At 40.9% G+C, this 22,857-nt stretch overlaps 1 protein-coding gene across 6 annotated transcripts in view; it reads right to left on the bottom strand.

The window, feature by feature from the left end:
• The window catches only part of LOC136885533 (phospholipid-transporting ATPase IF), a 266,970-nt gene that overhangs the window by 123,631 nt on the left and 120,482 nt on the right, over nucleotides 1-22,857 (bottom strand). The gene's annotated exons all lie outside the window — the stretch shown is intronic.

Genomic DNA, 22,857 nt, shown 5'->3' with positions numbered 1-22,857 from the left:
TGGACCATAGAAAAGTGGCGGCGTGTGGTATGGTCTGATGAATCCCGGTTCCAGTTGTATTGAGCTGATGGATGCGTGAGAGTGTGTCGTATGCCCCATGAAGCTATGGATCCTGCGTGTCAACAAGGTTGTGCCCAGGCGGGAGGTGACTCAGTTCTGGTCTGGGCGATGTTCTTATGGTCGCAATTAGGCCCCATTGTCCGGCTGCATGGAACGCTGGCAGGTGCACGTTATGCAGGCATTCTTTCAGATCATTTGCATCCCTTTCTGGCCCTACAGTACACTGATGGAGATGCCACGTTGCAACAAGACAGTGCACCATGTCACCCCTCTGTAGTGGCACGCAGATGGTTGGAGGAGCACTCCAGTAAAGTTACAACCATGGATTGGCCCTCCAGATTCCCCGATCTTAACCAATATAGCATTTATGGGATTCTGTTGATGCTGGTGTACGCTCCATGAACCCCGCACCAACCACACAAGACCAATTGTGCGTAGCAGTGCAAGGTGCGCGGGCCCAGATCCCTCCAGAACGATTCCAACATCTTATAGAGTCGAAGACTTGCCATATTGCTGCAGTTTTGAGGGCTCGCGGAGGAGCAACTCGTTATTAATATCACGTTCAGTGCCTTACCATGACGTTTGGCCACTCAGTGTATTTACCATAGCATAAAATGAGTGCCCTGCTCCCTTGTAGCTAGAAAGTGGTGGTGGTGAAGTACAACAAGGCAACGCTAATCACAGGAAGAAATGGAAGGGGTCTGGCCAATGAAGGACTCCTCAAGCCTCGCAAGCCTAATACTGTTGGAATAGAACAAGGGCCTACAGTTAAGCTCCGTATGACAGAAAGCAACTAGCTCGAGCCTCTTTTTTTTTTTTTTTTTTTTCCGTGTAAGTTTGTTTGCGGAAGTCCAATCACGTTGTGAATGTTGACACTCGCACTCCTATGGCAACTGTCACTTGTGTAACTTCAAAGTATAGGTGGAATGAAACGCCCCAAGTCCTACTAACTGGTGACGAGAATACTGCTGGAGAGTGGACTCTTCAAGCACTTGCATCCCCTTTTGTCCATTTCAGCTTTGTACACTTTTTTTTGTCGCCCCCTACCAGCCTTCATTTTCATTGAAGGTAAATTCTTTTTTTTACATTTTGTTTGTTAATAGAGGATGTTTACCAAGATGTATTTCCTTCTAAAACCATAATCACCACTACCGATATAAGTAGCGAGCTCAGAGTAATAAAACAGGGGAACTTACTTTTGACTTACTCTAGAAAGAGGACTTGGTGAAATTTACAACCTGACTTTTCATCCCGTTTACCATCACACCATTATCTAGGCCCCCTACAGTGTTCTCCCTAGGTTGACAGACCGCCCAGCTAGACATACGCTAGTTATATAATATTAATACATATTTGAGTTGTTGGGTGTTCCAAATTAAAACGTAAATCTGTAAAACTGTTTATTTAATAATTTTCATTATTGTCAGCAACACTGCATCAATTACCTCGGAGTTTAAATGTTTAGCCTGACTATCGCATAGTAGTATGCGCGATCGGCTTGTGGATTAGGGTGGAATTGCATTGGAGCACTCAATTCCGCATGACGTTACAAAGCCCTATTGCACTCCACAGCAACCGAGTAATAAGCCACAAGCAGTAGAACACTAGTTCAAAATATTCTTATGTCTTTTCTTCATGATGATAACACTAAAATAGTTCAATTTTGCAGTTAATGTTTACCTGTCTGATATTATTGTTAATGTGCTGAATGGGATAAATTGAGATTTCACTTTTTAAGCAGAATTCCCCACCCGGCTTCTCATTCCTGCCACCCGATGATGAACATTTCTAGCAAGATCACTGCCCTGGCATTCGCTCACAATCCTGCAACTCATTTATTATTCTATATAGCCTACTGTACAACATCATCTGCAAATATCCTTATCTGTGATTTAGAGTTCTGTACTCATATAATTTATATATAAGAAAACATAAAGGACCGAGCGTGTTGGCCGTGCAGTTAGGGTCGCGCAGCTGCGGGTTCGAACTCCACTGTTGGCAACCCTGAAGATGGTTTTCCGTAGTTTCCCATTTTCACACCAAGCAAATGCTGGGACTGTATTTTAATTAAGGCCATGGCCACTTCCTTCCCACTCCTAGCCCTATTCTATCCGATCTAGAAATGCAGCCACCCATTCAACCACTCTTTTATCTAGTCTAATATCCCTAATTTTTGTTGGTAATGTCCCATGATCTGCCCAATCAAAAGCCTTGGGTAGGTCAATAGCAATACAGTCCATTTACCTCCTGAATCAGATATCTGCTATATCTTGCTGGAATCTTACAACTCGAGTCTCGCTGGAATAACCCTTTAGTAATTTTGCAAATGTGTCTCAATATAATCACAAAGAAAGCTTTCCCAGAGCTTACAGTAGAAACAACATGTCAAGCTGACTGGCCTGTAATTATCCATTTTATGTTTTATCATCCTTTACATTGTACACTGAGGCTATTATTGCAAGTCTCCATTCATTTGGTACCACTCCTTCATGCAAACCATCTCCCAGCTGCTTTTCTACCTTTCAACTTTGGTATGTTTTTGTAAATATCCTTATTATCAGGCAAATTTCAGTAATTTGCCAATATTAGTCACCTCCTCTAGTGGAACGTTATCCTTAAAACAGTGTTCTCCCTAAGATGTTTTTAATGGGTGCACCACCCAGCCATTTTTACAGACTGCCCAGCCGATATGTGCTAGGCCTAGTTACATAATATTAATACATATCTGAGGCATTGGGTGTTCCAAATAAAAATGTAAATACTGTAAAACCGTTTATTTAAATGATAAATCTTCATTATTGTCAGCATAATTACACCGGAGTTTCAATGTTTAGCTTGGCTGTCACGTAGTGTCGTGCGTGAGCAGTCTCGGTTGCGTGGGACGTCTCAAACCCGTATGGCACTCCACAGCAACCAAGTGGTAAGCCCCGGTGTTATGTGATTATGAACGAACAGTAGAACATGGGAAGTTCAAAATACTCTGTTGTGTCTTGTTAGTGATAATAACACTAAAATAGTTCAATTTTGCAGTTATATGTTTACCTGTCTGATATTATTATTAATGCCCTTAGCAGTATAAATTGAAATTTTATCATATTCACTTTTTACATAGTATTCCCCACTTGGTTACTCATTCCTGCCACCCAGCTGACGAAAATTTCTGGGGAGAACACTGCTTATATCCAACTAACGGTACCTTTATATACTGCTGCCTTCTGTAAGTCCTCACATATACACTCCCCTTGTTCATTAATGATCCCTGGAATGATAGTCTGTTTCATATTCTTTACACAGAAGGAAACACACAAAGCTCTTATTGCATCAAAAGTCACCAAATTATTCTCTGTTGCACAACCAAAACTCTAAATAAAATTAGAGTGTGATTTACAAGATGCAATAGCTCCTGCCAGCAATAACGGTGGTTCATTCAGATTTCTGCTCTTTAAACGACAGTCATGAAAACATGTTGCTCTTTCACACTTAGTATTATTGTGGTATCGGGGAAAAAGCATGTCAGTGGGGTCTGAAAAAGCATTAATAGAGAGATCTATCTTTAATGAGAGTATTATTAAATCAAGATGAATTTTATACTCAATTAATGGAATTAATGATGGGATCAGAATATTTTATTGTTATATAGGTGATTATTGTCGTATCGGTAATCATTGTATAGTGATTTCACTGTATTATGACAAGTGAAACAATCTTGAACACTGTGACCAAATTGGGAACAACAAAGTTAAAATTTCGATAACAGCACTAAATCCAAGATTATGACGCAAAAATATTTTCACTTTCTTTGATTTCTTTAAATTTTCTCTTTGAAGTTGCTTGTTTACCCACTGAAAATGTTGCAGTTTCAGATATAGAGGTTGTGCATATTCTATATTATATTCTAGTGACGTGTATCTCCTCATAGAAAGATGGCGACCATCATGCACTCATTTTTCCTATTTTGTGTTCCCTGTATCAGAGTTGCATACTGTAGATGTCAAACCATTGTCAGGGGTTGCATCACGAGATAATCATCTTGATCCACATCCCCGTTTCAGTTGTAGACTTTATTTGTCCAGTTAGAAGATGTGATCAAAACAGGCTACGATCTGCGAGACTTCACACAATTTCCCGGATGGACAGACTTATCTCCATGGGATCTTCAACATTCAGCAATACAAAGCTTCAGTCAGTTTATTGATGACCGAGCTCGATAGCTGTAGTCGCTTAAGTGCGGCCAGTATCCAGTATTCGAACCCCACTGTCGGCAGCTCTGAAAATGGTTTTCCGTGATTTCCCATTTTCACACCAGGCAAATGCTGGGGCTGTACCTTAACTAAGGCCACGGCCACTTCCTTCCCACTCCTAGCCCTTCCCTGTCCCATCGTTGCCATAAGACCTATCTATGTCGGTGCGACGTAAAGCAATTAGCAAAAAAAAAAAAGTTTATTGATGAAGCCTTTAGCAACATGGGTAAGCACGAGTTTTAAATCAGAGGTCAAAGTGTCATACGGCTGAAATCTCCCTTCATCAGCCTGCCAAAGAAATCAAATTCTAAGCGATGTAGTGTTACAGCCCAGTACGTCTAACGAGTCATACTCTGAAAGTGTTTTTATGAATTCTGCATTCTCAATTATGGATAAAAATACAGAAAAACATCAGTGAAATTCAGTTTCAATATAGAAAAGGTCTTCGTACTAGAGTCCATGCACAATTTAGTTCAAAAATGTCTTGAAAAACAACAAATATCTTTGCTTGATCATGGAAAAAGCTGTTAACAACATTAAACATATCCTTAAACACAGCTGGGCTTTACAGTAAACATGTGAACATCTACTTGTTAACTTACAGACAACAGGTACAGCACCAGAACTCACCTGCAAAGAAGAAAGGATCTACATTAATAACCAGTTCAAGAAAGGAATGTAGTGAAAATGTTAGAATCAGTTAAGCCTTTTAGGTACAACAATTGGGTCTGCAGATCATGTCTGGATATGAAAATGATGTATGGATACGGGGAAATAGAAACAAACAAGTTATAAATCAAGTCATGAATAGAAAGGTAGTGTGACACAGAATGAGAAGACAGTGTGGGGACAAGAGACATGGATGATCTATATATACTGCCATCTTACAACAGCAAGTAACATTGGGATGAATGACGTGAGAGCCCATCAATTTCTGTTGACGCAGTTTGACTCATTAGTGTCCTAGTAGATTTCCTTGCATTTCCTAACACAGTAAGTTTGACAATACAAACAGCCTTCAAGCTGAAAATGCATTAAAATCTCTCTCTCTCTCTCTCTCTCTCTCTCTCTCTCTCACTGCTTATTGAAATAAATGAACATTCAAGCAAAGGAAAGAAAGGAAGGGCAAATACATGGTGAGTAAGTTCTTGAACTTTTCAAAATCACACTGTCGTAAAGTTAAGATGTATCTCTCATTTTCATAATACAGTTATGATAATTTAAATATTAACCTAAAGGCAGATAATGTCTGCATGCATAAACAAATTAAATAATATGTCTCCTTAACCCCTCAGTGAGCTACAGGTCTGTATTTAAAAACTGTGCAAGGTAGGTGTGGTGTTAGTAGCAGGATTCAGCTGCAGGTCAGTGATGTAATGTTAATATGCAAGACTCATAAATGAAATCGTCTTGTTCTACTCTTAGAGGTGAAGAGGCTGAAACCTGGTGCTGGCATATAGCCTACTCATATAAAATAACATCAAGGGTAATAACAAATACAGTAGAGACAATACACGACACTGAGCGAGATATCGAGGGACAGCTATTGGAGCTCACTCTAGCGGATAGACCTGAACGGTACTGATTCTGTCATAAGAGCACATGTATTTTTGTGTGAAGTTTTTGGTGTTATTTATGCGTTTTCAGTGAGTTGGCATAATTAAATAGTAGCGTGTGTCATTCCTTGATATCTCCTCTCAACATGAGGGGAAAGGTATGTGCTATGTTTGGCTGCAGTAATTACGAAGTAGAGAAAAATGCGCGGTCGTTCTTCAGGTTCCCTCGTGACAAGAACATGTAAGTAATATTGTGTCTGCATATATATTTTTCCAGTGACAGAGATTTTTATAGTACTTCATAATCTTCTGACCTGCTCGACCCATGTTTTAATGGGCTTAAAATATAATACGCATATTTTATTGTATAGTGCAGCAGTTAACCTTCAATACCGATGTGTTGTTGTAGGTGTGATGTGTGGGATTTGAAATGTCACAGAAGCGATTTGGATAAAGTGTACAAGAAAGAAGGGACGTTACGCTTGTATAAGAATTATAAGATCTGTTCAGATCATTTCCAGGCCAGCGACTGTAAAAATCCTCGACTATACAGCCAAGGGTATGTTACATTTTTACTCTAATTGTACGTAAATATTCCTCAAAGCATCACTATCGACAACATTTTCAAACTTTTCTTTCTTTTATCCCTCTTCTCAGATTAAAGCCGAGATTTTATAGATTTTCTTTCTGTTAGTAGGCTTCATGTTAAGAGGAAAATTGTCCAGCTATTAAATGTTAATTCATTGCATCATATGTGTAAGGAATGTGCCGATATTTTTATTGACAAATGTCTTAATGTGATGATACAATGTTTTTAAATGAGGAAAAAAGACAAATCCAACCGTAAGAGTTCAGGCAGGTATGCTAAAGCTAAAAAAAGTAATGCATAAATGGAAGATCAAGCCATTTCACAGCAGTCCATTTCACACCTTGTTTATATGTCTAATTTCAGTCTTTGAATAATAACCTTTTAAATAATTCTTCATTCATTTATCCAGAATTGCTTTAGCAACTTCGAAGTTAATATCTCAATACCACTTTCTTTCTAGACGTAATTTATTTATCCATTTCCGTATATACATTTCCATTGATATTTGAATTTAGCGCGATTTGTTCAGGTCAAGTCGAATAGTCTCCCATTTTAGCAAGGCGAAATCCGTAAGTGTCGTGTATTGTCTACTGTATTTGGTAATAATAATAATAATAATAATAATAATAATAATAATAATAATGCTACCAGTTTCATACCACACGAACTATATACTTTTACGGTTTTCGGAGATGCCGAAGTGTCGGAGTTTTGCCCCGCGGGAGTTCTCTGACGAGCCGGTGAATTTAGACTGGCGGCATAATGGAGCACCATCAAGGGTACCACCGGACTAATAAGCAACTCCTCTAACCTATGCACCGTAGTAAACCTACGGTATATGTGTGCTGTACAGTCAGATCTAGCGGTATATAGCTCGTCTAATCCTCTGTACGGTACGTACCCAAAAATATCGTGACAAAAATGCGTCACGGAACGCTGGATATTTCTCGTGGATTCTTCCCAGTATTTCAACCTGAGAATGAACTGCACAGCATGATTTGTCTTTGCCAAAATTTGAATCCCAGAACTTCGGAACAATGGTAGCTACTGCACTCACAATGCGCAGCTCTAACCTTTTGTGTAGCGAAGCGACGCAAAGGAGATTTTAAAAAAAAAACCCTGTTGTGGCATTCAAGTCTTCGTCCAACATGCGGCCTATTTCTATCTGACGTATTCTCCAGCTACGTTAGAAGTACGAAAGAGGCTTCACCTGTTCGTTGACTGTACACGACTTGCAGACAACTGCCGATATTATTAGATAATTGTATGTTGGCTGTAAACTGCGGCCTGGAGACAACTACCACATTCTTCTTCTGCTAGGTACCGCTTTTCCCACACCTGTGGATTTGTCTCTTGTTTTACAGCCGGATGCCCTTCCTGACGCCAACTCTATACGGAGGGATGTAATCACTATTGCGTGTTTCTGTGCTGATAGACAGCTACCACATTAATCGTCTATTATTACGACAACCAAAAGTGAAAACAACAAGGGTTTAGAGAACTGACTTACTGTTGCAGTCTTGGCAGTCTTGAAACGTACGGGTATATTCTCAACCACTACCGGTAACCTCACTCGAGCATGGCATGACTTGGTTTACGTGGCTATAATAAATTCAACATATCAACTCTACACTGAACATGTCTTAAAATAACAACTGAACATGAAGAAGCCTGGAGTAGATTTTTTTACCGTTGTACTTGGCTACTTCTTCGTTTCTTCTTACAACACTCCGTAACCTTGGCTGTTTTATTAACACGTACCGTAACAGAGAAATTTGTCGACAGTTCAATGAACAGCCTACTGCAACCGTAATATATTAATAAGGCACTCTCCTGTTCGACTGACTATGGTCCTGCCTCCGTTTGGGAAAACCTTGCGTTATTATGTTAGTGAAACTAACATTACCCCATCATAAAATCCTACGGTCCACCATAAACTGGAGGACAAATCATTAAAGTGTGGCAGGCTACGCGAAGCAGCGTATTAGCGTCGTACCGGTATCTGAATGTGGCAAATTTCACACTTATTTATCCAGACTCTCTAACGTACGTAAACAACTTTGATAGAAGGAAGATCTTGTTGAAGAAAACAACATCATCTGTTTCGTGGATTAACCAAATGGAACTGAATGAGTACATTGTCGCAAATAACGCCGACTCGTCGATAACACGAAGAGCAAGCTTAAATGACGGGGAGAGCGCATTAAACGGAAAAACTAATGATCGTGAATGTGTTTCAAAATGAAACTCAAAGATTGATAACAACAGCCGTAGCATCTTTGGCGACCCAACGCCTACGTTAACGACTAATGTGACGTCACTTCCGTCAACATTTTGTCACGTCACGTCACACAAATTTTCGGATGACCCCCAGCCATAAGACAATCCATGTCAAAAACAATCAAGACTGTGAGATCCCTGCACTGTGCAAGCGCGATCAAGTGTGTAGGGAAGGCCCTATATGTTTTAACGAAAGACTATGAAGGTTCGGCACTAATTAAAGCTGATACGAAAAGACTGTTTCCTTTAATATGCGTTACTATGGGCTTATATACAGTAATATGATCAGTGAGCAACACGTGTCTATTTTTTTAGGTTTTCTTACAACTAGATGGATTACCTGTTACTGATACCGTCATAACTAACAAACAAGACGAGGATATTGTTGCCATTGATGCTTTCACGGCCCGTACTTATAGACATGATACTGAATACGCTTTTGGGCTTATGGTGTGTCAAGAAAATAAGGTGAAATTCTTTACATTTCGTACACTATACAGTATCATGTCTGTACGACACTTGTTGGAACCCTAATCACTTGGTGCTGGTGACCACACGATTATGAAAACAATAATAACAAGCACCACCATTGCCAGTTAATCTCATTAGCATGACGAATGAATAAGGGATGGATTAGGAAATAAAAGTCTAAATGTGTGGAGAACTCCGTTATCTCTATCAGATATAAAATATGTTCTACGACTCTTTTGTTTTGCTACGGGCTTTACGTCGCACCGACACAGATAGGTCTTATGGCGACGATGGGATAGGAAAGGCCTAGGAGTTGGAAGGAAGCGCGCGTGGCCTTAATTAAGGTACAGCCCCAGCATTTGCCTGGTGTGAAAATGAGAAACCACGGAAAATCATGTTCAGGGCTGCCGACAGTGGGATTCGAATCCATTATCTCCCGGATGCGAGCTCACAGCCGCGTGCCTCTAATCTCTACAACTTTCGTTACGTACCGAACATGGTTTAGATCAGACGTATTTGGGAACTTGCCAAAAATGTAACGTTTCTTCTTTATTATTCCTCATAGAGTCCGGCTCCATGGCTAAATGGTTAGCGTGCTGGCCTTTGGTCACAGGGGTCCCGGGTTCGATTCCCGGCAGGGTCGGGAATTTCAACCTCGATTGGTTAATTTCGCTGGCACGGGGGCTGGGTGTATCATCACAACGCGTAGGTCGCCTACGGGAATCAAATAAAAAATAAAAGACCTGCACCTGGCGAGCCAAACTTGTCGTCGGACACTCCCGGCACTAAACGCCATAGCAAACAAAAGATCGGAAATTATATTCTGTTGCTCTTAATATTGCTACACCAATGAAATAACATATAGCCCAGCGTACAATCCATCTGTCCTTGTTTCGAGAAATTGTGTTTATCCATTCTCCCGTGATGTAAGAAACACTGAAATGAATTTACTTGAGGAAGTAGACCTATGAAGTAATCTGTAATCTGTTCGGTGTGGTGCCTCTGTGGCCTCTCTCTGCTGGGTTCCGTGGCTCAAATCCCATGTGAGATTTGTGCTGGACAAAGTGGAGACGGGACAGGTTTTTATCAAGGTAGGTACTCCGGTTTTCCCTATCAACTTTCATTCTAGCGACACACTCCAATATAATTTCATTTCATCTGTCAGTCATTAATCACTGCCCCAGCGGAATGCGACAGGCTTTGGCACAATTGTTATCGTCGCCGTGAGGTGAGGGTCTCATTCCATTCGTGACCTGGCCGAATCACTGGAAACAGTGCGTGGATTTTCATTTTTCAATCTGTTCTGTGTAACCTTCTGCCCGATGTCAACAGATACACGAGAAAAGGTTTGGGTTACGTCAGCTTTAGCACTTTGCGCGCCGGGGTTAAGTTATGGCGAGCAGTAGCGGGTGTCAGTTGCCTCGCACTTTCTGGAGAAAAATTACATTTATCCGCCTGAAACTAAGAATTACTTAACAATTCAAACCCTGCCACCTTTCCTTTAGTTTATTTAATCATTAAGAAAAATACTTATAGGAAATACGCTCGTTGATCGCGGCTACATGTCACTTGTAACACATGCATAAGTATTGTTCCTTAGGTGCAAGTTTTACTGTATAGACCAGCCTTGCCGCACAGAAGTTGGTCGACAGTCAATATTTATGTCCCTATCGAAATTCGCTCAGAGAGCATCAAAAAATTGCCATTTTATGGCTATTTTCCTTAATGTTGATGTCTACTCCCCTCCCCTCGCTATATCCCCTAGACCTGCGTATGTTTTGCTCTTTATACATTTTTTTGCCCCCGTGCTCCCACTTCTTGTCCCTAATCGTCCCTACTGATATCTTTACATGAACAAATAAATAAATAAATAAATAAATAAATAAATAAATAAATAAATAAATAAATAAATAAATAAATAAATAAATAATAATAATAATAATCATACAGCCAGGAACTCTTTGTAAACCACGTTTGTGGTGCCTTTTGGGGCTGATATGACAATGCGACATAGAACTGTACATACGAGAGACGTCTTCTCTCAAGTCGGGAAAAAAAATAGTTTACTTTTAAAGGAGATTTGAAACACCTATTTCCACGTCTGTAACATCTTCACTTTTTGAGATATAAGTATCCGCATAAAACGAATTCAACCCCTTTATCAGTCGTTCCCCCACCATCCAAGCGGATTTTTCGGAAACAAAAAAATACATGTTTGTTTATTTTTCAAGGAGATTCCAATTACCAATTTTCATGTTTGTAACATCTTCAGATTTTGAGATATAAGTATCCTCATAAAAAATAATTCAACTCATTTTACACTTCCCCTCACCCGTTAAGTGCCTTTTCTGGAAACAAATAAATACATGTTCCTGTATTTTTAAAGAACTTTCCAAATACAAAATTACGCGTCTGTAACATATACTGGAGATATACCGGTACTCATTTTAAAAAATCGCCCGCTTTTTCAATTCTTTTCTCCCCCTTCAGTGGATTTTCCGGAAACAAAAGAAGGAGTGTTTCTTTATTTTTAAAAGAGATTCAAAATACCAATTTTCACGCCTGCAACCTTTTCAGTTTTTGAGATATTTGTATCCTTATAAAAAAAAGAATTCAACCCCTTTTCAGTCTTTTTCAGTCCTTTTTACCCTTGCTCCACCTTAACTGGGTTTTCCAAAAACAAAACATACATGTTTCTTTACTTTTAAAGGATATTCCAAATAACAACTTTCACGTCAACGTGTTATGTTTCCGATATATACTGTAGATATAGTATTTTTCTAATTCACTCCCTTTGTCACTCCTGTTCATTCCCCATGAATTGTTTTTTTTTTTTTTCAAAAACAAGGGAATACTCGTTTCTTCACTTTTAAAGGATATTCCAAATACCAAATTTCATGTTTGTAACATCTTCAGTTTTTGAGATACAATTAGTATCCTCAGTAAAGGTTTTCAACTACTTTTTCACCTCTTCTTCACCCACTTCAGGGGATTTTCCAAAAACAAAAGAATACGCCTTTCTTCATTTTTAAAGGAGATTCCAAATACCAATTTTTAAGTCTGTAAACTTTGTTAGTTTTTGAGATATACATATACTCATTTAACCATTTCACCCCCACCCCCTTTTCACCCCATTAGCGACGGAATATCCTGAAATCCTCCCTTAGTGAACACCTACACCCTAATATAAATGTATCCCCAAAATTTCTTTATGTCCAGTAGTTTTGGCACGGCGATGATGAATCAGTCAGTCAGGAGTCAGGACTTGTTATTTTATAGACAGTACTAGCTGGTGTTGTACCCGTGCTTCGCTCCAAAGTTCCAGAGCTGGAATGACCAGGCCGCAGACAGCCGTGAACACTCTTCTGCCAGTATTCCGTTAAATATGCACACTGCTCATTCCAGTCAGTGCTTCAGAGAAGGGATTGTATAGCTCGAATTCTATGATGAACCAATGTGTTACGTACCAGTATCAGAAAATCTACGAACCATAGGAATGGCATGCTAAAGAAGAAAGTTATCTAACTCCCCAGTTATTTCCTGCCAATATTCAGGCAGGCTGTTACACTCGGCACGATCGGGCGAATTGGTCGTGTGGTTAGGGGCGCGCAGCTGTGAGCTTGCTTCCGGGAGATAGTGGATTCGAACCCCGCTGTCGGCAGCCCTGAAGATGGTATTCCGTGTTTTCCCATTTTCACACCAGGCAAATTCTGGGGCTGTACCTTAATTAAGGCCAAGGCCGCTTTCTTCACACTCCTAGCCCTTTCCTATTCCATCGTCACCATAAGACTTACCTGTGTATTTAAAAATAAAACTCGGCACCAGGAGACACAAAGCACATCACAACAAACAATGGTCCATGTAATGTTATTGTTGACAACTTTATGAGCTTTCTATATTCCAGGCCTTCACATTTAGTTTTCTTTCCACTCTGTGATATTAGGGCATCTTATAAAATTATTTATAGCGTAGACGACCGTAGACTGCAGTTCCTTAGCGATTTTCATTAAATCCTGTTTACCCTTTTCTCGTGACTCGACGCTGATATGGACTTAAAAGCAAAGTCACCTCCGTACAGGAGTGGAAGGTAAAGGCTTCCACCATTGTTAACCTCGGCACGTGATGGGGTAGAGTGGTTAGCTCTACGCCCGGCCGCCTTTGCTCTCAGGAATTAACCTGGTACTTACTTTTGGTGTAGGCTGAGTGAACCTCAGGGCCATATGCACCTCCAGAAGTGGAAATCTCGTTTCTTCAATTTTACGACTTCCTGACGGGGATTCGAACCCTTCCGGGCGAACCGAGCACGCCTTTACCGCCTCGGCCAGGAAGCCCCTGCTGATATGGACTTAGTAACGAAAATCCTAACTGATGAATATCTCTGCATAGCCGGTGCGATAACAATATATAAGTGATCGGAAATTTAATACTATATGACTTTAGTTATGTAGTATTTATCGATATTTTAGGCCTTTCCCTCAACTACCATTTTTCTTAGCGTGAATACAATTATTTATGGCCTAGATTATAGCGACTTATTACCCCGACTTTGCATACCGATTTTCATTAAACTTTCTTCGGCCGTTTTCTCGTGATGCGTGTACATACATTTTATACAGACAGACAGAAATTACGGAACGTTTCCTTGTTACTGTGGACACGCCTGATACAGAAATTCTGAGCAATGTACAGACAAAACTCTTATTATATATATTAATTGCATTGTCGTTTTTTGCTGGGGTGACATGAAGATAAAAATTACTCTTTATAATTGGAACATTGATTTATGAATGGCTGATCCGTTATTAGCGATTGCAATATAAAGTTACCCTAGGGATAACAGCGTAGTATTTTTTAGAGTTCTTATCGACAAAAAAAGGATTGCGACCTCGATGTTGGATTAAGGAATATGATTAGTTGTAGAAGTTTAATTAATAAGTCTGTTCGACTTTTAAATCCTTACATGTTCTGATTTCAGACCGGCGTAAGCCAGGTCGGTTTCTATCTTTATAGCTGTAAGATGTTTTAGTACGAAAGGAGCAGATATCTGAAATATTGTTTTAAGATGAAAAATATATTTTAAAATATTTTCCCAATAAAGTGCATTGTATTTAGAATAAAGAAATGTAAGAATATTACAAATAGTATTGATAGTAGAAGTGTTAATAATAATATTAGGTGTTGTAATATTAATTGGGGCGGTGGCATTCCTTACTTTGTTGGAACGTAAGGGGGTCATGTAAGGCGAATGGCGGAGAATAATGGACTCTGTCATGGAGGGTAAGAGAAGTAGAGGTTAGACTCAGTTTCTAACGATTTAACGATAAGAGGTATAGAACTAAACGAGGTGGCGGTTAGAGGCTTGCAGACCGAACATAACAGTCTGTATTCAGTAGTAATGCCTCAGCTACCGTGTGCAAAAATGTTCATTTTAAGCCAGATCGCTGTAAGGATTTGTATGCGTATAAGGCACTAATAATTTTGAACCCTTCAGAAATGTTCTAAAATGACCAAGAAAATATATCCTAAATGTTCTCGAGGTTTTGGTACTCATACTCTGAAACTCGATCTCTAATGACTCTCAGCTAACACAGCCTTCTACAATAGGGGGCTCGCTAAATGTTGCACGTCAGACAGATTTTGTCCAAAATAGAGCCTTGGATATCATTCTGCATCTTTATTGGAGGAATGATTGGACTAGTCCGTCACATAGGAGGGGTGAATCAATCAATCAGTCACTACTCATGTGCATTTAGCGCAGTCGCCCAGGTGGCAGATTCCTATCAGTTGTTTTCCTAGGCTTTTCTTAAATGATTGCAAAGAGTTAGAAAATTTGTTGAGCATCTCCCTTGGTAAGTTATTCCAATTCCTAACTCCGCTTCCTAAAAACGAATACTTGCTTCAATTTGTTGAGCATCTCCCTTGGTAAGTTATTCCAATTCCTAACTCCGCTTCCTAAAAACGAATACTTGCCTCAATTTGTCCCCTTGAATTCCAACTTTATCTTCGTATTGTGACCTTTCCTACTTTAAGACAGCGCTCGAACTTATTCGTCTGCCGATGTCATTCCACGCCACCTCTCCACTGACAGCTCGGAACATACCACTTAGTCGAGCAGCTCGTCTCCAAGTCTTCCCAGCCCAAACTTTGCAACATTTTTGTAATGCTACTCTTTTTTGTCGGAAAATCACCCAGAACAAATCAAGCTGCTTTTCTTTGGATTTTTCCAGTTCACGAATCAAGTAATCCTGGTGAGGGAACCATACTCTAGTAGTTGGGGTTTTACCTCTCCTTTACATCCTTACTACAACCCCTAAACACCGTCATAACCCTGTGCAGAGATCTTTATTTAAAATACCGTTTAAGTGATTTCTTTAAAATGGAAAAAAGGTAAAAATGTGTAGACAAAATATGTAGACAATATATTACGACTGAACGTTCTTTCTCATTTATTTTATTTTATGTTATTTTTTTGCAAAACTGGAAAAATGGAAAAAAGGTAAAAATGTGTAGACAAAATATGTAGACAATATATTACGACTGAACGTTCTTTCTCATTTATTTATGTATTTATTTTATTTTATGTTATTTTTTTGCAAAACTCTCCTTCGAGAGAAACCTCTGAGGGTGAACCCAGGGTGAAAGGGGGAAAGGGAAAGGTAATCCCCGGGTTCACCGCCCAGAGGTTTTTTCACACACACATTCACACACATTCACACAGGCCGATGAAGAAGGTTATACAACGGCGATTTCCATGAAGGATACATGGCCGCTATATCCGACACGGAAATCTGGAGACTCGAACCTCAGAAGTTCTCCCCTCCCAGTCGTATAACCAACACCTAGACCACTCGGCCAAAGTAGCTAGGCGCTGGGAAAGGCCAAGAGCTGGTACTTACGTACAACCGGCATCAGTTCAGCGTAGCGCTACAAGAGGGCGGGCTATGCATTTCTCCGCTCGGCATAGCAGTCAGTTCCGAAGTGTAAGTCTTGGGAAAATTGTTCCCTTGTTAATTCTTTAACGAGAAAGCTAATACAGCAGAATATTTATATTTATAAAAATATAAAACAATATCATTATGTCATTGGAAAATAATTATATCGGCAGAACTGACCACAAGTATAAAATTAAAAGGAATTTCAGCAGAAGCGATTGGGGTAAATTTTCATTCATTGGGAAGGGCATGAAGTGGAACAGTTTACCAGGGGTGGTGTTTGATCCTTTTCCAAAATCTGTACAGATATTCAAGAAGAGAATAAACAGCAACAGAGAAAATAAATTAAATGTTAGAGGGCATTCGACCAGTGCAGGTTATTGTAAATAAAAAATGTGTGTGAATAAATTAATTCCATCCCCTGGTCTATGGAGTTTGGACAGCCGAAGTAGGGGACTGCCTGTAGGGGTGAAGTACAGTGGGGACTTCGAGGGCCCTGGGACCGCTACGGTAGCTGTGAAGGCCCTTCAGGAACTCTGAAAAGTGGTGGCAAAAGGGGCTCTGGTTAAGACGCAGCAGGTCGTTATGCTACTTAGGTTCCAAAATGGGTAAAAAAAAAAAAAAAAAAAAAAAAAAAAAAAGTAAATAAATGCAATGTAAATTTTAATCTTATACCAGTTGTATAGTATTTAAGAAGTAATTTCACATACTGTATATGAGTTGACTATGTTTGTAAGTACAGGAGATAATATAAGTAAAATTTTGTAAACAATATAAATTTATTAAGTATGTGCTGTGTGTTTAATAGATAAAAATTGTTAGCGTAAATTGTATAATATTGTATTCTAGGAACATTTTCTTCTTCTCTTGTTAATTTAAAATTTAGTGCTTGACAATATTGTATTTTAGTGTACCATTTGCCACCGAGGTAGACACGTCAGTTGCAAATAAAGAGATTTTGATTTTGATCTGATTTAAATTCCAAACAATCGAACCATGTTGTCATGAAATCGACGTATAACTTTTTGTTTATTATTATTTAATCCGTAATCCGAGATATTCCACCACTACAGCCTCAAAAGCAGTCCCCAGAAGCGTGCGAGCTGGTGGTGGTGATTATTGTTTTGTTATTGTGGCGAGCCCATACAACAAACCCTAGAAGACCAATTGCCATTATTGCATAAATTGTACCCAAGGTTCCAGAGGCTTCCTTTTCCCCACGTTCATGACTAATAATATGTGAAACTATTCCGAATCCTGGGAGAATTAAAATATATACTTCTGGATGACCAAAAAATCAGAAAAGGTAAAATTCGATTCCCGGCTCTGCCACGAAATTTGAAAAGTGGTACGAGGGCTGGAACGGGGTCCACTCAGCCTCGGGAGATCAACTGAGTAGATGTGGGTTCAATAGAGGTGGGTTCGATTCCCACCTCAGCCATCCTCGAAGTGGTTTTCCGTGGTTTCCCACTTCTCTTCCAGACAAATGCCACGGCCACTTCCTCCCCTCTTCTTTGCCTGTCCCTTCCAATCTTCCCATCCCTCCACATGGCCCCTGTTCAGCATAGTAGGTGAGGCACTCCTGGGAGAGTTACTGGTCATTCTCTCCAGTTGTATCCCCCGGCCCAGAGTCTGAAGCTTCAGGACACTACCCTTGAGGCGGTAGAGGTGGGATCCCTCGCTGAGTCCGACGGAAAAACCGAACCTGGAGGGTAAACCGATTTAGAAGAAGAAGTAGTAGTAGTAGTATTGTAACAGCCCCGGCTAATACAGGCAAAGAGAGAAAGAGAGTATAATAGCTACAGCTCAGACGAATAAAGGGGTTTGATCCAGTGATATTCCTGGGGCTTGTATATTAATAGTTGTAGTAATAAAATTAACGGCACCTAAAATTAGAAGAGACCCCTGCTAAATGAAGTGAAAAAACTGCCTAATCTACAGCAATCCCTGAGGAACCTGCACCGCTTTCCACCAAACTTCTTCTAAGTAGCAGTGTTAATGAACACTAAGCAGAGGGGATCCGACACTAGGCCTTCTGAAGGACAGCTTACCAAGTGCGATACATATATCGACGATGTTATTCATACGCTTCTTCGTCTGCTTCAACTACCGCTTTTCCGACACCTGTGGGGTCGCCGGTGCGAATTGAGTCGCACATGTGGATTTGGTCATGTTTTACGGCCGGATGCCCTTCACGACGCCAACCCTATAGGGTGTGGTGCGTTGTTGTTTTACGGCTGGATGCCCTTCCTGACGCCAACCCTATATGGTGTGGTGCGTTGTCTGAATGCGACGAGGAGAGTGTTGGGACGGACCATACGCCTGGTCCTGAGCCAGAAGAATTAATGAGAAGCGATTAAAATCCCCGACCACCGAGCTCAATAGCTGCAGTCGCTTAAGTGCGGCCAGTATCCAGTATTCGGGAGATAGTAGGTTCGAACCCCACTGTCGGCAGCCCTGAAAATGGTTTTCCGTGGTTTCCCATTTTCACACCAGGCAAATGCTGGGGCTGTACCTTAATTAAGGCCACGGCCGCTTCCTTCCTACTCCTAGCCCTTTCCTGTCCCATCGTCGCCATAAGACCTATCCGTGTCGGTGCGACGTAAAACAACTAGCAAAAAATATATATATCCCCGACCCGGCCGGGAATCGAACCCGAGACCCTCTGAACCGAAGGCCAGTACGCTGACCATTCAGCCAACGAGTCGGACTCGATGTTATTCGTACGCTTGCAAAATAGAAATAAATAAAAAAAGAACTGACTTGGTAAAATCGACAATTACGTCGAAATCGAACTCACATTTACAGTATTTGTTGTCCGACACAGAGGTCAGCAGGTTCGAGTCCCGTTGGTCGAAAACATTTTCACCATCAGAATGTTGGGCAGCAGGGTAGAGGAGGTGGTGGTATACAATTGCTAATCACTACATTGCGTGTCAAAAGCCTGGATTCCTCCCCGCAGTGCTCATATGGAGTGACGGCATATGACGCTGTTGATGGCGACGTTAAACCTTGAGCAGATTCCTTGGTGCTGGTTCCATTCCATCCGCTTCTATTATAACATATCACACCATTAATTTCATTTGATTAACTCCTTTGATGAGGCTGGCGTAAAATCTCGCTTCATAGCCGACCCGCTGGAGGAGGGTTGACATTCATTGTATGGCCCGGCCTGGTCAGGTCGTATTTGGCTCTCACGGGCGACTTGCGCGTCTGGGTGTGGGATGATGCCATCAACAGGTGAGGAAAGATAGCATTTTTTCCTTTCTTTTTTCTGCCAAGGTCATAGTCACTGAGGCACCTAGGGTTGCCAGGTCTCCCGTATTTCAAGGCTTTTCACGTATTTGTTAATGTTTTCTCTCGTGTTTCATAACGTTCTATTTATTTATGCTAACATTTCAGTATCATCTTTGATTTCTTCGTGTCGCCAGGCTCAAACAAAATGGTAAATATGAATAGATGAATGAATGTTCAACCTGTTTCGTAAAAGGAGTTTCAATATGTAAACGTTTCTGGAAACACTCATTTTTAGCTGCTTCTAAATTTGACAAGGTGTCGAATGCGCACCACTCGGTAAGTGGCGAGAGTCGGGATAAGGTGCTGGTACCGAGTTGTAGCCAATGTTTCTCGGGGAATACAAAGCAAGCGGTGAGTATTAATAGGCCTAGTGCTATGATATTTATTTTAAATTCTTTTGCGTACAGTTGTAAATAACGGCCTCCTAAAGGTAAAACATGTCGATAATGCCACGATGGGACTATTTTGGCCATCACTTCCAAAATCTCTGGTATTTTTAGTTTGGAAAGCTGGCAACCTTAGATTCACCCGCTTGCCGCGCGCGCATTCGTCAGTCTCTTTAGCAGAGACAATAAACATTCAGAAAACCAACAGACATACTGAATATATTTTCTAAGAACCTTACCATTTTGTAGCCATTTTTAATATATATAATATCCAGCCCTTCCCACCCCACAAACACCGCTGATGGCGAGAACAATCATGCTGGCAATATACCGTGTTTATGACCGCGACAGTAACTTAAAGAATTACTTCTAATTTTATTCAAGAGATGGATCCACCAAATAGTTTTACGTTCGACAAATGAAATCTCTTGACCGCGAATGTTTATTTTGTTGCACGGATGTATTAATTTGACATTTTTATCATTTAAGTTTACAGTTCATTTTATTCCGTTGATATGTTGTGTGTTGTATTGTATTTCCCGAACCATAATTATAATATTTACAAAAGGAGACAAAAGCTGAAAGCTAGAAAGACGATGGGATAGGAAAGGCCTAGGAGTTGGAAGGAAGCGACCGTGACCTTAATTAAGGTACAGCCCCACTATTTGCCTGGTGTGAAAATAGGAAACCACGGAAAACCAGCTTCAGGGCTTCCGACAGTGGTGTTCGAACCCACTATCTCCCGAATGCACGCCAACAGCCACGCGCCCGTAACCGCACTGCCAACTCGCTCGGTAATAGATAAATCTATCTTTTCTCTAGTTATCCATATAAATTCCACCAATGTTGAGGCCTTTGGCCTAACGCTACACCAATTCAATCAACTTCGGCCCATGCGCCCAAAATACTGCTCTCGCATTGGTCTAGACATTAAGCATCAGTTCGACAAAAGTGCTCTTGAACTCGGCTTTCGTCAAAAAGGCCCATTCTTCGTTTAGCGAATATTTTTCACCACTATCGCCCCATTTGCTCACACATCACCAACGAGTTTGATGTGGCTTTCAATGCGTGCACAACCCTTTGTTCACTCACACGGGTAGAAAAGTAGTAATAATCAATCACCATTTTGCACTAACGAGTGTTTGCCCCAGTTTGTCTTCTTTCCTACTTTTAAAGGTCAGGGCTACAATATACAGTATATGTAAGTCAAAAAAAAGTGCAAAATACCCCTACCTGACACCGTCACTTGCACCCTGCCATCACGACGTAGGACATTCGGTCCCGTCATCTCATTTAGGCACGCCGGGCCGCCGCGACCCACGTTGGATGCATTCGTATGTGAACAAGTATCAAGTAAGGATATTTTAGAATAAGGGTACCTCTCGCCCTCTCGTTCGTTCATAAGCAGTGTCTGATTCCTATGGCCACTCAGAATCAGGCTTTCTTATGACATCCCTCGAGAGCGTATTCTCAATAAATTATGCGAACCTCATGGGATTTGAACCCACGAAGTTCGCTTTGGTAGTTCAACGCGCTAGCCACTGCGCTGTTTCCGCATTTCAAGTAGTCGCTCGCTGCACAGAGCCACATGTGTTACAATCGGTTCAAACATTATAAGCAGGGAAGTCGAATTCGGACTTGCCCAGACACTATTCGTACAGAGCACTTCCACGATAGAGTAACGAAGGAACAAAGGTTCCAATTTGCAGGTAGAACTTTTCATTACGGAAAACATAATACTGTACTTATGGATAAAATAAATTTGATGTTTTTCCATCAGATGAGAAGTTGGTGTCCCGCGTAAACCAAACACGGAACTTCAACGAAAGAATCTGAGATCTACAGTGAATAAATGGTACTACGGGCAAGGATACACAATGGGACAAGCCAAGCGCAGAAATGTTAGATGTAAAGGTCTGTTTCTCATTTTATCAAGATGACGACAATAATAATAATAATAATAATAATAATAATAATAATAATAATAATAATAATAATAATAATAATAATAATAATAATAATCATCATCATCATCATCATCATCATCAGAGACGGGTTGAGTGGCTTCATCATCATCATCATCATCATCATCATCAGAGACGGGTTGAGTGGCTTCATCATCATCATCATCATCATCATCATCATCATCATCATCATCAGAGACGGGTTGAGTGGCTCAGACGGTTGAGGCACTGGCCAACTTGGCAGGTTTGACCCTGGCTCAGTCCTGTGGTACTTGAAGGTGATTAAAAACGACAGCCCCGTGTCGGCACCTTTACCGGCACGTAAAAGAAGTCCTGCATGTCAACATTCCGGCACCTCGGCGTCTTCGATCTTAAAAGAATTAGTGGGACGTAAAGCCAATAGCCTATTAATCAGATTGCCAAAACAGATATTCGAGTAGGCTACATTTGAGTGTAGGTCGATACAAGAAGTCAAGGAAGATTAGAAAGAATGAAAATAAGAGTTCGCCTCTGTGGTGTAGTGGTTAGTGTGATTAGCTGCCGCCCCCGGAGGCTCGGGTTCGATTCCCGGCTCTGCCACGAAATTTGAAAAGTGGTACGAGGGCTGGAACAGGGTCCACTCAGCCTCGGGAGGTCAACTGAGTAGAGGGGGGTTCGATTCCCACCTCAGCGTCCTAGAAGTGGTTTTCCGTGGTTTCCCACTTCTCCTCCAGGCGAATGCCGGGATGGTACCTAACTTACGGCCACGGCCGCTTCCTTCCCTCTTTCTTGCCTATCCCTTCCAATCTTCCCATCCTTCAACAAGGCCCCTGTTCAGCATAGCAGGTGAAGCCGCCTGGGCGAGATCCTGCCCTTGAGGCGGTAGAGGTGGGATCCCTCGCTGAGTCCGAGGGAAAAAGCCGACCCTGGAGGATAAACAGATGATGATGATGATCTGTGGTGTAGTGGTTAGTGTGATTAACTGCCGGTCCGGGTTTGTTTCCCAGCTCTGCCACGAAATTTGAAGAGTGGTAGGAAGAAGGCCTCGGAAGGTCGGAAGGTCCGCTAACTTCGCAGATCTTACAAGAATGATCTTTAGAAC

Source organism: Anabrus simplex, chromosome 14, assembly GCF_040414725.1.
Source record: "Anabrus simplex isolate iqAnaSimp1 chromosome 14, ASM4041472v1, whole genome shotgun sequence".
NCBI lineage: Eukaryota > Metazoa > Arthropoda > Insecta > Orthoptera > Tettigoniidae > Anabrus > Anabrus simplex.
This window is presented reverse-complemented; position numbering and strand designations above follow the sequence as displayed.